The sequence below is a fragment of the Brassica oleracea genome, chromosome C7 (assembly GCF_000695525.1).
Source record: "Brassica oleracea var. oleracea cultivar TO1000 chromosome C7, BOL, whole genome shotgun sequence".
Taxonomy (NCBI): Eukaryota; Viridiplantae; Streptophyta; class Magnoliopsida; order Brassicales; family Brassicaceae; genus Brassica; species Brassica oleracea.
In genome coordinates this window covers 42,431,319-42,447,823 of record NC_027754.1, presented here as the reverse complement: position 1 = coordinate 42,447,823, position 16,505 = coordinate 42,431,319, and the positions used below count along the sequence as shown (strand labels likewise).

Sequence of the window (16,505 nt, the reverse complement as noted above, 5' to 3'; positions counted from 1 at the left end):
GCAAACATATGGTGTAGTATTGTATGTATTGTTAGGGTTAGATTTTGGAAAACTAAAATGTTTTTTTCAAAAATTAGTTTTCACCTATATGTGTTTATTTATGTGTATAGTAAACACTTTTCAAGTTTGATTTGATTTTATGAAGTCTTAATTATCTAATTAAAGACTTCATAAAATCAAATCAAACTTGAAAAGTGTTTACTATACACATAAATAAACACATATAGGTGAAAACTAATTTTTGAAAAAAACATTTTAGTTTTCCAAAATCTAACCCTAACAAAACATACAATACTACAACATATGTTTGCCAAACTCCTAAACCAAAGTATTTAATGATTCACTACTTCCACTCATCTATCTTCAAAACAAATCAATTTTATCATATCTTAATTTATATCACTTAAAACTGTTTATAATTACTTGATTTTTATTTTTCACGCATCAAAATATTTTTTTACAAGATTTATAAATTATTTTTAAAATAAACCGGTACCAGACGACTTACACTTCAGTCGTCCAGACGACTTCCAACATCTCAGACGACTCAGACGATTTACTGGGGATATATTCGTAAAAATGGCTTCTATTTTTATGTTTGGTCACAAGGGGTTGAGCTGTAATTTCACTAGGCTTTTAGATAAGACATGGCTGATTTTTGTTTCTCCGACTGATTTAGTGATCATGAGCTGGCTGAGTTATTTAATCTACAGCTGACTTATTGGAGGTATTATGGCTGGTTTTCGTATTTTCAGCCGTAATGAGCTTGATTAACAGTAAACTCAGCTTAATTACAGCTGACCTATTAGCAAAAGATTAATTACTAGAATATCATTCATTTGACGGCTAAGTTATTTGAAAATACAGCAGGCTTAATGTTTTCCAGTCTAGTTTCTACTGATTTATTAGCGAAAGATTAATTAATGATATAGTATTCACCCTGCGAATGACTTACATTTGTAGTTATGGCTGATTTATTAAGGTGAGTTATAAGTTCGTTTTGTTGCTGCCTTACCGATTTTCCATGTCATCAAAATTTATTTTCCAAGTCATTATTAATATTACGACAGTCAAAATTAGGGTTTATGTTAAAGACGTCGTGTCTTGTTCTTCATCTTCATCTTCTTCTTCATCATCATCTTTTTCTTCTTCTTCTTCTTCATCTACCTTCTTCTTTTGATACCCATACCTGATATTTTGAAATATCTTCTTCATTTACTTTTATTTTCTCATTTTTATTATTTTCATTCATCTATTTCTGAAATCTTATGAATCCGGTAATTATTGTTTTCGCGACGACAAAGACATAAAATTGAGCTAGTTAAAAGGAAGGCGGAGAAACAAAGTAGGCAGAGAAGACGAAGTTGACGAAGAAGATGACAAATTTAAAAGCCGTTTTGATATGTTCGACGAATCGAACGATGCCTTATCTGAAGATGATAAATTCAGTTTATACAATGAGTCTCCAACACAAGACAAGGATTCACCAAGGCTACCTCATAAGAAGAGACCTCACAACATTTTGATGACTGGATCGAAAAGGAATCCATAGGTTAAGGTTGGAGTTATGTCAACGAATTGGATGAAATATCAGTTACTAATTCGTATTTTGGCTTAGTTATGTATAAAAAATGCATGAGTTATAACAACGAATTGGCTGAGTTATCAGTGACTAAAATTAATGTTTCGGTTGAGTTATGTATAATTATTGATGAGTTATGCTAACGAATTGGCTTAGTTATCAGTGACTAATTCATGTTGCTAACTTACTAGACGGGCATAGAGATTGTCGTCAGTATAGTGTCTCGAGATTAGCAAAAGTTATGTCTGATTATGTACAGATTCACACGCCTAGTAAAGGGAGCAATAATAATTGCACTTACACATGAGTTATATTTGCAATTAATACACCAATATAAATTATATTTACAACTGTCTAATTTGTGATTTCGATGAGAATGATAATCAATAGTCATAAGAATAACTAATTCGGCTGAGTTATGTATAAGAAATGCATGAGTTATGCCAACGAATTGGCTGAGTTATCAGTGACTAAAATTAATGTTTCGGTTGAGTTATGTATAATTATTGATGAGTTATGCTAACGAATTGGCTTAGTTATCAGTGACTAATTCATGTTGCTAACTTACTAGACGGGCATAGAGATTGTCGTCAGTATAGTGTCTCGAGATTAGCAAAAGTTATGTCTGATTATGTACAGATTCACACGCCTAGTAAAGGGAGCAATAATAATTGCACTTACACATGAGTTATATTTGCAATTAATACACCAATATAAATTATATTTACAACTGTCTAATTTGTGATTTCGATGAGAATGATAATCAATAGTCATAAGAATAACTAATTCGGCTGAGTTATGTATAAGAAATGCATGAGTTATGCCAACGAATTGGCTGAGTTATCAGTGACTAAAATTAATGTTTCGGTTGAGTTATGTATAATTATTGATGAGTTATGCTAACGAATTGGCTTAGTTATCAGTGACTAATTCATGTTGCTAACTTACTAGACGGGCATAGAGATTGTCGTCAGTATAGTGTCTCGAGATTAGCAAAAGTTATGTCTGATTATGTACAGATTCACACGCCTAGTAAAGGGAGCAATAATAATTGCACTTACACATGAGTTATATTTGCAATTAATACACCAATATAAATTATATTTACAACTGTCTAATTTGTGATTTCGATGAGAATGATAATCAATAGTCATAAGAATAACTAATTCGGCTGAGTTATGTATAAGAAATGCATGAGTTATGCCAACGGTTGTTCATGGTGGTTGTGGTATTGATGACAATGGCAATCTTGTAATTACTTGAAGATGATGAGGGTGAGAGAGTAAAAATGTCATTTTCGAAAAAAAAAAGAAAAAAAAAATTGATGGCATTTTCGTAAATTATATGAACTTGTGGGGTGAATAGGGCAAAACCAATTTTCAAAAAAAAAAGAGGTTAGTTTTGTGTTTGACTTTAAGTTATAGGTCAATTCTGCAAAAAGCCCTTTTTAAGTGCACTTCTTCAAAGAACTAATATGCGACCAATGTCTTGTAAGAACCTTAAACAGCATTTGCTATGGTATCACCATTTTAAATTCAATGTAAGACTGATTGTTTCTAAATATTTTACATTAAAATATATGTATATATTGAAAATGTTCTATTTTCGTTCAACGTTTGAATATAAAAAATCAGTTAAATAACAGCTGTTGATAACAAAGTTAAATGTAAAAATACAGAGAAAACGTCAAAACAAAGAATGCAACCAATCAAGTTCGATATAACTAAGCCCTTTCTCAAAAAAAAAAAAAAAGTTCGATATAACTGTGTATTTTGTAAATAGAGTCCAAACTAAATATGTAATGGTTAAAGCTAGTTCGTATTACATTCAAAAATAAGATCAAACAAGTACATTACATGCCCAATCCAAGAAACTCCTAACGAAACCACTGTATTACCTGATGCTATCATCAACATGACTAGGAAAACAAAACCTTAAGATAGATCTTACACAAAGCCTCAAACAATCCAACAAACATAAGACAGAAACAAAACTGAACGACGTATCTTCTCCGGCAACGAATTCGTCGTATACTTTGTTCGTTTGTTGTTGAAGTGTGAGACAGAAGCAGCTACGTTTATCGTTCAATCAAAGTGACGGGTCTGGGCTTAATTGTAGAGAATGAAATCTGTCCTGGCCTCAATTTTACTACATAAACATTTTTGGCCTTACAGATATTTGATCGTCGCGGTGCAAGATCCAACAGCCCACGGAAGATTTAACCCATATATCACCCAATTTTGTATTTTTTTTTTCGTTAAAAAAAAAAAGGTTTCGTCTTTGGTGATTTTTAGTCCAAATAACAATTGGTGAAAAGATAGAAATATTAATTCGAGTATGCAAATATGTCACGCGAACTATGCAGTGAGAAAGGATATTATTTGCTCAATTCTTCCCTTTTTAATAACTGGTTTTACCAAAGTGGCTTCTGTTCTAATAATGCTTTGAAACATGTAAAGTGTTGTTTTCGTTTAAAAAAAATGCCAGCTCCGGTTATGGTTTTGTACCCTCCGGAGGGTTGTTCGATCCGTCTTCTCTATACGGGTCACGGTTAGATGGATGTATACGGTCACGGTAGAATGCAAAAGAGACGGTAATCTTTGGTGTAAATCGCTGAACAACGGCATCGTCAGTTTTCGGCTTCTCCTCGTACCGCTGGTGGTCTTTTTTACATCTCGTGCTTTAAGTTCGTGTTTGGATTCTTCGCTTCCAAGCGCTCTATGTACCGGTTGAAAGCTGTAAAAACTGTAGCATTCAGGGTTTGTGGACGCCCTTCTCTCGGTAGCTGGCGGCAACCACTCGACTACTCATCTAGCTCCCGGGTTGCTTGGTCCGAGCCCGTCCCGTTATTAATCTTGTTAAATGCTTGCACTGTGCTGCTCATGCTCGGGTTTTTTGTTGTTGTCTGTAATTGTTTTTGTGTTCTGTTGATGATTTTTTCCACTCCTAATTATTCTCTATAATGTCTGTCCAAAAATTAAAAAATTGGTAATAATATTTGTAGATCCTAAGATCTACACTAACAATTTGATAGTGATCGGGAGTTTAATCAGGAGAAGATAAATGATGTAGGCAACGATATCTTTAGAACACAACGATATAATCAGTTTTCGCTAGGCAAAAATGGACTTTTATTGATGAATGAGATTGAATACAATGAGTAAAATAAGATCGAATGTTACAATCAGATCGTGCAAAGAAAAGATCTAAAGGTTGATGAAAACAAGGTCGAAATGTGGGTGTCGCTCTCTCTAGGGTTTTCAACGTGTCATTCTTCGAGTCCGTTCCTCTTACTTTATAGCATGCTGCTCTCGCGGTGCTCGCAACCGCTCCGCGATCTCAGCAGTCTTTCCGCAATCTCCAGATCTTCGAAGTCTTCGTTTGGAGCTCGAATACTCGCACTAGGCTTCAAATCTTCGCGGCCCATTTGGTCGATCGTGGCCCATTAACAATATGACCAAAATTGGGTCCAACAATATTTAACATTTTACATATATATATATATATATATATATGCATAATGTATCTATTTTATTAAAGTAGAAGTACTTTAAACTTTTGTTTGGTAACATAGATATCAGTTAAAAAAAAATATAGCGTTGTTTGGAAACATGGATAGCAATATATTAAAGAAAAAAGTAATGGGCTTATGTTATCAAGAAAAATTAGAAATTCATTTATTTTGAAAATTATATATATGGGTCAGCTTTAAAATATACGAAAATGGCTGGCTCAATCTAATTACCTAAAAACATCTTTGTCTAAAATAATCATAAAATAAAATTTAAATATTATATACATATTTCAAATCAAATATTAATTTAAAATTGATTTATATCAAATATATATATATGTATATATTCAAAAATTGATTTTACTAAAATATTTTTTTATAACCATTATAATTTTCTTAAAATATATTTAAAAAATACAATACAAAGCAATTTCAAACACCAACGTAAATTATGATTTTTATATTTCATATTAAGTTTTAAAAATATAATATATATGATTATTTATATGATGATACATATAAAATACTATTAATTATATGATTACTTATATGATGGTAGGTATAAAACACAATTAATTATATGATGACACAAATATGATATTTAATAGTGACATGAAAAAATAAATAACAACATATTTTTGCAATATTATATCTTCTATTTTATTAAAGTAGAAGTACCTTTGGGAATGTTTGGAAACAAGAATAACATAATTAAAAAGAAATATAATGTTTTTTGAAAATATGAATAGCAGTATATTAAAAAAATAATGGGCTTATGTTATTAAAAAACTTGAAGTCCATTATATTTTTATAAATTATCTGTTTGGACCAGATTTAAAATATACGAAAATTACTCAATCTAATTACTTTTTTGTGCAACTGGTCCAATCTAATTAACTAAAAACATATTTTGTCTAAATTAATCATTAAACAAAATTCAAAACAAAAATTGATTCAAAAATATACATGTATTCAAAAAATGATTTTTACTAATGTATTTTCCAATAACGATTATAAAATTGCTTTCAATAAATATAAAAAATACAATACAAATGAACTAATAGATTGAGTAAACATTTTCCTAATTTTTTTATAGACCACCGAAATAGAATTAGATATACAATACTAGAAATAATTATAATATTTGGGTTACAATATCAAATAAACAATGAAACAAAAAAATTGATATATGAATGTATTAGTATTTTTTTATTTGTATTACAAGTACAATAATAGTTAAAAAATAATATATAATGGGACCATAATTTTTAAAATCTCACAATTAATAATAAGTTATAAATTTATAATATTCTTACAAATTAAAACAAACATCCGTGTGGACACACCATCAAGATCTAGCTAATATATTATGAATGACGATGGCATTACTCGTACGTTACGCAAGTGGTAACTTGAAAATGGGAGTAAAGCAAGAGGGTGACTTAAAACTTTTGATTAAGGAAAGAAGCGATGATTAAGAGTCTTATATTTTAATTAATAATTAGACATGAGAGTTGTAGAGAAAATAGAGGAAAGTGGTGGAGCGGAAGCCTCGATACCTTTTTTTTTGTGCACCAAACTTCTATCTCCGAAGTCTGGATACCTAAGGTGTTGAGTCTGTGAATTTTAAGAATCTATTGTTATTGAGTTTTGGATTTCAAAAATCTTAGTAGAATCCATTATTATTGGTTCAAGAATTTTCAAAATCCATTCAAATCTCTTGTTATTCAAAAAGTTTAGTTATTATTGATTTTCTAATTCTAACTAAATCTAGTGTTATTGGGAGATGAATTCTATTCATTTTTACTCAAAAATATCTTTGTGATAAAAATACTAGAAAAAAAATAATTATTCTTACCAAATATCTATTGCACCTTAAATCTAAATTATATGTTCAAAACTATAATTCATTACATTTATATAGTTTTACATTTCTAAATATAAAATTATTTTTAAAAATATTATATTTTTTAATATAAATAATAATAATTACATTTACAAATCTTAATAATTGTAAAATATTTTTTTAAATAGTTTCAAAAAACATTTTCGAATTTCAAAAAGAAAAATTTCAAAAAAATAATATTTTTTTAAGTAGAAAAATTATAAAAATGATCGAATTTGAAAAAAAATATAAAAACAACTTGTGTAGAGTCTGTGAATTTTAAGAATGAATTTCAAAAATCTTAGTAGAATCCATTATTATTGGTTCAAGAATTTTCAAAATCCATTCAAATCTCTTGTTATTCAAAACGTTTAGTTATTATTGATTCTCTGATTCTAACTAAATCTAGTGTTATTGAGAGATGAATTCTATTCATTTTTACTCAAAAATATCCTTGTGATAAAATTACTAGAAAAAAAAAATTATTCTTTCCAAATATCTATTGCACCTTAAATCTAAATTATATGTTCAAAACTATAATTCATTACATTTATATATTTTTACATTTTTGAATATATAATTATTTTTAAAAATATTATATTTTTTAACATAAATAATAATAATTACATTTACAAATCTTAATAATTGTAAAATATTTTTTTAAATACTTTCAAAAACATTTTCGAATTTCAAAAAGAAAAATTTCAAAAAAAATATTATTTTTTAAATAGAAAAATTATAAAAATGTTCGAATTTGAAAAAAAATATAAAAACAACTTTTCATTTTTTTTATTTTCTTACTACTTATACATCTATACCGTAAGAGGTAAAATAGTCTTTTACATTTTTAATGAAACTTCTTTTGGTCATTTTTTTTTTTAATGCTCTTTTGTGACAAAATCTTTTAAAATGACTATTTAAGAAAAAAATTCAATTTTGTATGTATCAGTATTATTTTCTTTTTAATTTGAAAGCAAAAAATAAATAATCATGCTATATGATTTAGAAAATAAATATATTCTATATTTATTTTACAAAAAAATGATAGAAAAGAGGTAATACAAATTCATGAAAATCTATATCAATATAAAAAAGTTATGATCAAATTTCATAAGTGAATGTATATAAATTTTTACAGTCCACGTAATTTTTTTAAATCTATCAACCCTCAAAATTCACAAACTCTACACAAATTCATCTCTCAATATTCCCCTAATTTAAATGGGTTTTGAGGGATTAATCTGAGTTTTAATTAGTCTAGACTTTTTATCGGGTTCGGTTCGATTTTTCGGATCCGGGTTTTTTGCCCAGCCCTACTTTTTTTTATACAAATTTACTTCTCTAGATTAACAGAAAAGGAAGTACTTCAGTTTTTTTTGGTATTTTTTTGATGCATTAGGGTAGTCTCTTAAGAAAAAAAAACGATTAGGGTAGTCTTAATTACAGGGAACAAACACCTGGGACTTGATCACACGGAAACAAATACAAGGATGCTACATTTTTTCTAGGGCCATGATTACAAAGAAGGCAAGAGACACACAAGGTGTACGAAGCAATTGTGATATGCAAGAATTTATTTCCCTGAAGAAAAAAAATATATTAATTTCGACATATGCTTTAACCGACGTTTTAATTTTATTTTTATTAATTTGATACGACAGTAATTCACTAATATGTGCATTACTTAGTGAATTATACTTTCGTGAGTCTAGTTTTTACTGACTCACACTCACAGGGCAACGAAGATGAACATATATATGTATTTGGTGTGGACAAATCTAATTAGGAAAATTATTGTATTTAAATATTATTTTGAGCCGTAGTTCTAAACACAAATCAGAAAAATCTGAACCAAAGAAAAGGACTGTAAAGCATTAATTACTAACTTTTTGGTTGAATTGAACTTGACAAAGAACAGAAAAATACACTCTTCTGGTTTTATACCATATGAACATAAACAGGTTTTAAATAAACTAACAATGTAAATTATGGAAATTATGGAAATGGTTATATGAATCCATTAGAAGCATAGTCAACAAACTCTGTTTGCAAAACTCATTTCAGGTTTAAGAAAATAAATTAATATTTTGGCATTGCAGTTCAATGCCTCAAATTAATTTTTAAAATACAGTATATTACGTCCAGAAACCTAGAAATGTTATATTCATTTAAAAGTTGGTCGCAACTCTTATTTTGGTATACTAGTGATACTACATATGTTTCATCATTTTATAAAAGTATTCCAAATATTATATACTAGCATATCCCTTTTGTAGAAGATTATCTGATATTTTACAGTATTTTTCCGTATCTCTAGATCTGTTCTAATTTACCATATCAAAACTGGATCAAACGAATTATATGATATCCTAAAAACTAAACCATGGACAAATTCTTATATGATCAATAGGTATTGCAAATGAATTTTGGAACAATAAATAGTCGAATGATCAACTACAAATATTTTAACTAAACATAACTTTTATAAAAACATAAAATATTAAATTTGGTTTTAATTTATTAATATCTTATGGTAATTTTGAGAAATAAAACTTATATAAAATTACAAATGCCACTAATAGCTACTAAAAATTCACTTGACTATGCATAATTTTGTCAACTAGTATAAACTTCATGGATACTAGTTTTTTTTTTGGACAAATGTGGTTACTAGTTTTAGCTATTAAAATTTATGGTAAATACAAACTACATTTAATTTATTTGATATTGAACAAGTATTCGTGTCCAAATGTATGAGTCGCACGTGTGTTTGCGTACATAGGCACGCACCCTATCCTTTCGTATTTGTTCAGAAGTCATTTTCACCAACCAAACGCAACATCCCCAGGACTCCTTTCTCTGAGCCTCTTTGCGACAGATTTGACAAAGTAAGACCGAATATATTTCCTTACCTTAATCATTATTTACTAGATTAATCTTGTTAATATAGGAAACTCATTTTAGATAATTAAGCAGTTGATCAATTGTGTATTTTAAAATGAACACTACGATATAAAATTTAAATGAACAATTGCATACATATGTATGATATTATATAAAATCATAGCTAGATAAAATAAGATACAAAAGTTCCTCTCTAACTGTTGAACTTTCCCCATCATGATACATATGTTATATATGTGTACCTTAAAATATTATCTATATGTACATATGAAGCACATGCATGATACTCTTATTTAGACCCCCTTTTTTTTTTCTTCAAACCAAACTTTCATTAGAAATTTAAAATAGTTCAACTCCACAGATAATACATCAAAACCACTAGACTGAAACATTGCTAAACAAAAGATAAATTGACGATACACATCATAACAATAGACCATAAGAAATCGAATAACAAAGATTTTGTAGTAGTCGACAAAAATTGTTTTAATAAAAAAAAAATTGTCAAAAGCTCTCTGACACAAACTTCGATGCACAGTGTATGGCGTGTCCATGGCCACGTTTCTGGCCGGAATCCTCCGTCTGAAGCTGCTGGTGAATCCCCTGACCCTCTGCCCGCCCTCCCTGACCCTCCTGATCCCTCCTCCCCTCTCTCTCCAAACAACTTCCCTTCCCTTTCTGAAGCAAAGACTGTCCAAAAATCTGTAAAAACTTTTTATAGATCTGTAACTTCCTCTACAGTATGTAAAGGAGCCAGCCCCCCAACTGCTATATCGTTATGGCCTCAGCTAAAACTGAGAGTATTGAAGCTGCTTCACAAGTAGTTGATGTAGTCATGCCCCCCACTGCTCCTGCTCATGGATATGGTAACGTCACTGTTCATGAGCTTCAATCTGAGCTCAACCGTAGCCAAACTTTAAAAACTCTCCCACCCAAAACTACTTCTCCTCTTCAAACCAATAAAGCCTCCTCCTCAAACCCTTTGCTCCCCTTACGAAATCATAACCCTAACCCAATAACTCAGAACGAAACCCTAGACTGTAACTCCACATTTCCACCTCCAAAAGATGTAAACGTCCCCACCCTGGTTGAGAGAATCCGGAGGTCTGAAGATAAGACTCTAAGAAGGATTGCTCCAGTTACCATTGGAGCAAATGATCACCCACGAATTTTTATCCCTGACTCTGTTTTTCAAAAAGGAGCAGAGTTACACAAAGACTTTATAATCTGTTACTTTAATGGGAAAGCTCTTCCTTTCAACCAGATTCAAAGTGTCCTTAACCACATGAGGGGTAAAAGAAAGCGTTTGGAGATTCATAACAATCCAGTAAATCACTCAACAATTGTAAGGATTCAAAGTGACTACCTTAGAGAGAAGATTCTTGAGAAGAGTATCTGGTATGTTGGGGACTCAATGTTCCACACGGCGCAATGGTCATCGGCTCACTCAAAATCTACTCCACCTCTCAAGGTTATAAAGATCTGGGCTCATCTCACTGGAGTACCTCTAGACCTAAGACATGATGAAGGAATGAGCTTAGTGGCTGGTTTAGTTGGTGAACCAAAAGAGACTGATGATTTTACCAAAAATCTTATCAGTCTAACCTTATCGCATGTCAAAGTGGAGGTAGATCTTACGCAGCCGCTTCCTAGTGTTGTTGAATTTGAAAGGGAAGATGGCGAGGTTGTTGAAGTCTCAATTCATTATCTGTGGGTTCCTCCAACTTGCTCGCACTGCCACGAGCTTGGCCATATAGTTCGCAACTGCCTCTCTTATGCGCCTCCACCAAATGAATCTGATGCTGCAAAGAAAAAATCAGTGCCTGCAAAAGTGTCTCCTTAGCAGAGTAAAAGATATCGCCATGTACCTCAGAACTCTGCAGCTGCTGCCTCTCAGATGGTTTCTTCTGAAGTGGTAGCTTCTGCTCCCGCTCCCCCTCCTTCACCTATCTCTGAGCCTGAAAATACAACACTTCCTCCACCCTCTGAAAACCAACTCTCACTGTCTCACCCATCTCATCACAAAACCTCATCTCGCTCTCTAAACCCCTCTTTCATCCCGCCTCTTAAACCATCAAACCTTTTTCTTACACCTGAACCTATCAAAAGACCTTCTCTAAAAAGATCTCGTTCATCACCAACCCTCTCTCCTCCCTTAACCACAAACTCAAACCCCTTCTCTGCGTCCATCGCCCTCCCTGACCCCTCACTTTTTCACCCTCCCAACCCTTCTCAAACCATTTCCTTGACTGTTTCGCCTTCTACTCTTTTGCTTAACTCTTCTAGCTCTTTTTCTCGAGGTCCCTCCATTCCCTCGTAGGATCCTCAACCTACCGCCTGATGAGTGTCAAACTCTTTTTTTAGAATGTTCGAGGCCTAAATGACCCGACCAAGCATAGATCTTTTTGTACTTGGCTTAGTTCTAACAAGCCTCTTTTTGGAGCTATAATAGAATCACATATTAAACAGCCTTCCCTTAGCCCTATTCTCTTCTCCCTCTGCCCGAACTGGAACTTTACCTCCAATCACTCCTCTGATCCGGATGGTAGAATCATTCTTATCTGGAGGGACACCCTAAGAGTTCAAGTCCTAGCTCAGAGTCGCCAATGCATAACTTGCAAGTTATTCTTTCCCAATAAGCCTCCAGTCTACTAATCTATTATCTATGCTTCTAATCTAAGCTCGGAAAGGGTTGATCTTTGGACTAAACTCCTTCAACTTCAATCAACCTACGACTTAGACAGTAGCTGCTAGTTTTTAGGAGGTGACCTGAATCAGATAATGCACCCCTCGGAACATTCTGATCCTAACATCAATGGGCCTGATTATCTCATGTGCCAGCTTCGGGATTGTATGATGCAACTTGGTCTCTTTGATCTCCGATACATTGGTGCTACTCATACCTGGACCAACTCTCAGCCCTATGGCCCAATCTCAAAGAAACTCTATAGATTGTTGGTCAACAATACCTCTGTGTCTGTCTTTCCGCACGCCCTAGCCACCTATCTCCCTCCCCTTTTCTCAGACCACGCCCCATGTGTCCTAGACCTAGCCTTTAACCTCCTTACAGCCGGAAAAAAACCATTTAAATTCCAAAACTACCTTATCAAACATCCGGGGTTCACTAAGCTACTAAAAGACGCATGGATTCTTGCAGGAAACGAGTGTCAAACACTAGTGCAGCTGTGCTGGAAGCTCAAACTCATTAAGCGAGACTTAAAACTCCTAAACAAAGAAAACTATTCAAAGATTCAAGAGAGAGTTAATGAGACTAACGGTTTGTTACAACTTACGTAGGTACAAGCTTTGCAAGATCCAACACCAATCACCTTCCAAGTAGAACGCGAGCTACACCAAAAATGGAACTTCCTGCGTGAGATTGAGGAGATCTTCTTCAGGCAAAAGTCACGCATTAACTGGCTCAGAGAAGGAGACATGAACACTACTTATTTTCACAGAATCTGCCAAACACGAGCGTGTTATACTGCTATCAGAGCTTTTATGACTGGAGATACATGGATTACGGACCCACAGGCGATGAGTGATCATGCTGTAAATCATTTCCGGTCAGTACTTGGACCGCATAACTATCAACCGCCTCAGCTTCGCTCTCACCCCGATTGGTTTGCAGACCTCACAGGCTTCTCTTTCCCTGAACATCTACTCCAACTGATGTTGACCACCCCACGGAAGAAGAGATCAAGTCTACTTTCTTCAAACAGAACCCTAACAAGGCTCCGTGCCCAGACGGACTCACTTCTGCGTTCTTCAAAGCCTCTTGGGATTTCATTGGTGTTGAAGTATTGGCCTCGATCAAGAATTTCTTTGCAACAAACTTCCTGCCTGCAACAGCCAATTCAACAATTCTTGTTTTAGTCCCAAAATTCCCAGGCGCGACAAAGATAAGAGAGTTCCGGCATATTTCTTGTCTAAACACTATCTATAAAGTCATCTCGCGGCTCTTACTCAAGCGCCTGAAGCAAGTTCTATCTAACTTAATTCTACCAAGTCAAACAGCTTTTGTAAAAGGGAGACTACTTGTCGAGAATACTACCCTAGCAGGTGAACTGGTAAATGGCTATCACAAGAACAAAGGGTCCAAGAGGATCACCATTAAGGTGGACATTGCGAAGGCGTTTGATACACTATCTTGGGAGTTCATGTTCTCCTGCCTTGAGGGACTTCACTTTCCTGCACGTTACATCAGGCAGTTAAAGGCTTGTGTCTGTACTTCAAGTTATATGGTTGGCTACAATGGGTCAGTTCACGGTTTCTTCAAAGGAAAGAGAGGATTAAGACAAGGGGATCCTCTCTCGCCCTATTTATTTGTGATTGCAATGAACTGCTTATCCTATATGCTAAACAGAGCGGCGGCGCAAGGAAATTTTCAGTACCATTCACGATGTTCCTCTATCAAACTTACCCATCTCTCCTTTGCTGATGATCTACTGATCTTCATTGATGGTTCCATTGGCTCCGTTCAGCAAGTTCTGCAAGTTTTGAAAGAATATGAGCAGCGATCAGGTCTGGCAGTTAGTATGCAAAAAACTAGCTTCTATGCTTCAGGGTTATCGCGAATTGAAACTGACCTGATTCAAACTTCGACGGGTATGGTGCTAGGCTCGCTTCCATTCCGCTACTTGGGGGTACCGTTAAACTCTAAGAAGCTGTCTCCTGTGAGTGTTGAGCCTCTCATTCACCAAATCAAGACCAAGTTCTCCCCATGGTCAGTAAAATCACTCTCCTTCTCGGGAAGACTGCTGCTTATAAAAATGGTGATCGCTGGAATCAATACTTTCTGGTGCTCTGCTTTTCTATTGCCAAAAGCATGCATTGCGAGGATAAACTCTCTCCGTAATCAATTCCTGTGGAAAGGTAGCTTGGAGGGTCATAACACGGCAAGAGTTTCATGGGAAACAGTTGTGCTAACAAAAAGACAGGGAGGCTTAGGTGTTAAAGACTTGTGTACCTGGAATAAGGCGTGTATGTTCAGACTCGTTTGGATGCTCTTCTTCAGACCTGAGTCAGTATGGGTAACTTGGTTCAAGGAGGTGATTCTTAAAGGCTCGGTACATAACTACTGGACAACAACCCCCAAGCAAGCCTACTCCTGGCTAGTAAACAAACTGCTCAAGCTGAAAAGTGTGGTATTTCCCTTGATAAAGCTCAGGCTCCAAAATGGAGAAACAGCTCGGTTTTGGTCGGATAATTGGACTTCGTTTGGGGACCTATACACTCATCTCTCAGGTAGAAACTCAAGATTGGGCATTCCGCAAAAGCCTACAGTTGCCTCTTTGTGTCCCAATGGCTCCTGGACCCTTCCCCCAGCTCGAACTGAAGCGCAAATTGAGCTCTACTCCTACCTGACAACTGTGAAACTAACTGAGAATCAAGACTACTATGAGTGGGAAATAAATGGGCAAGTGCATCCTACTTTCAAAACAGGTATTCTTTATGATTACCTTGCTCAACCGCACCCTGATGTCCATTGGTTTGCTGCTGTCTGGATTTTAAGGGCCATCCCGCGACATAGCTTCCACATGTGGCTAGTGATCCAGAACAGAATCCCAACAAGAGACAGACTCATTCAATGGGGATTACAAGTAGATGACCGATGTCTGCTTTGCAGCCAGAATCATAAAAGCAGAGATCATCTGTTCTTTGCTTGCCCCTTCAGTTATGATATGTGGAACATGGTGGCGAGGCGCCTTCAGATTTTGCCTATTCGAACATGGCAGGACTCACTAGCGCAGATGACTACCCTATCAACTCCGACAGCACAGAGATTACTAATCCTCCTTGCTTGGCAGACAACGGTGTATTGGATTTGGAACGAGAGGAACAGCAGACTCCACACAAATACTTTCCGAACGACGGACCAGATCTTCAAACTGATTGACCGCCAGCTGAGAAACAAAATGCAAAGCTTCAGGGAGAGCAATCCGAATCGAGCATCAACCATGATACAGAGTTGGTTCCGGCTTGGATGATCGCCATTGACTACTCCGCTTTTTGTCTCAACGCTTTGTCCCTTCACCATCCTTTTTGGACTTTCTTCTACTAAGGCTTAACTAATCGTGATTCTATGGGCTTGTTAGTAAACTAAAGTCTTTGGCCTTTTGTAAAACATTTTAGGTCTCTTATTTAAATTAAGAAATCAGTTTACAAAAAAAAAAAAGATTTCGTAGTCTTCTTGAATAACTGCATACCGTCGTATATACATACGAAGCACATGCATGATACTTATTTAGACTTTATTTGTTCTATTATTAACTATGAAGAAGTGAAGGACGGTATATATACGATACGTTACATCATAAATTCTAGACAGATTCCAATTCTTTTTCTTTCTTTTTTTCTGAAAAAGAGACGGTAATAAATATTTTGGTGGTTCTTTTTAGTGACTATAAAGAAATATCAAGACAATATTGTCGCTTGTATAAAGAAAACTTTGCTTATTTTCCATTTTTAACATGCATATATTATATATATTGATATGTTAATTTATTGATTTTCAACTATCACATGTGATTTTCAAACCACTAATATATATATCAACTAGGTGTCTTCCTGCACCATGTGCATTAAAAAAAAATTAAAATATTTTTAATAGATAAATA

At 34.0% G+C, this 16,505-nt stretch overlaps 1 long non-coding RNA gene across 6 annotated transcripts; it reads right to left on the bottom strand.

The window, feature by feature from the left end:
* Positions 1-10,246: 10,246 nt before the first annotated feature.
* Positions 10,247-15,930, bottom strand: LOC106302159. Of its 6 annotated transcripts, XR_001262367.1 has the most exons (10): positions 15,348-15,930; positions 14,855-15,255; positions 14,475-14,750; positions 14,309-14,375; positions 13,997-14,076; positions 13,332-13,728; positions 11,754-13,254; positions 11,491-11,687; positions 11,252-11,398; positions 10,247-11,069 (listed from the first exon to the last, which is right to left on the bottom strand). It is a non-coding gene; the product is annotated as an uncharacterized LOC106302159 (long non-coding RNA). The 6 variants fall into 6 exon arrangements; XR_001262366.1 differs by having other exon boundaries at positions 11,754-13,728; positions 14,855-15,267; XR_001262364.1 differs by having other exon boundaries at positions 11,754-13,728.
* Positions 15,931-16,505: the final 575 nt, after the last annotated feature.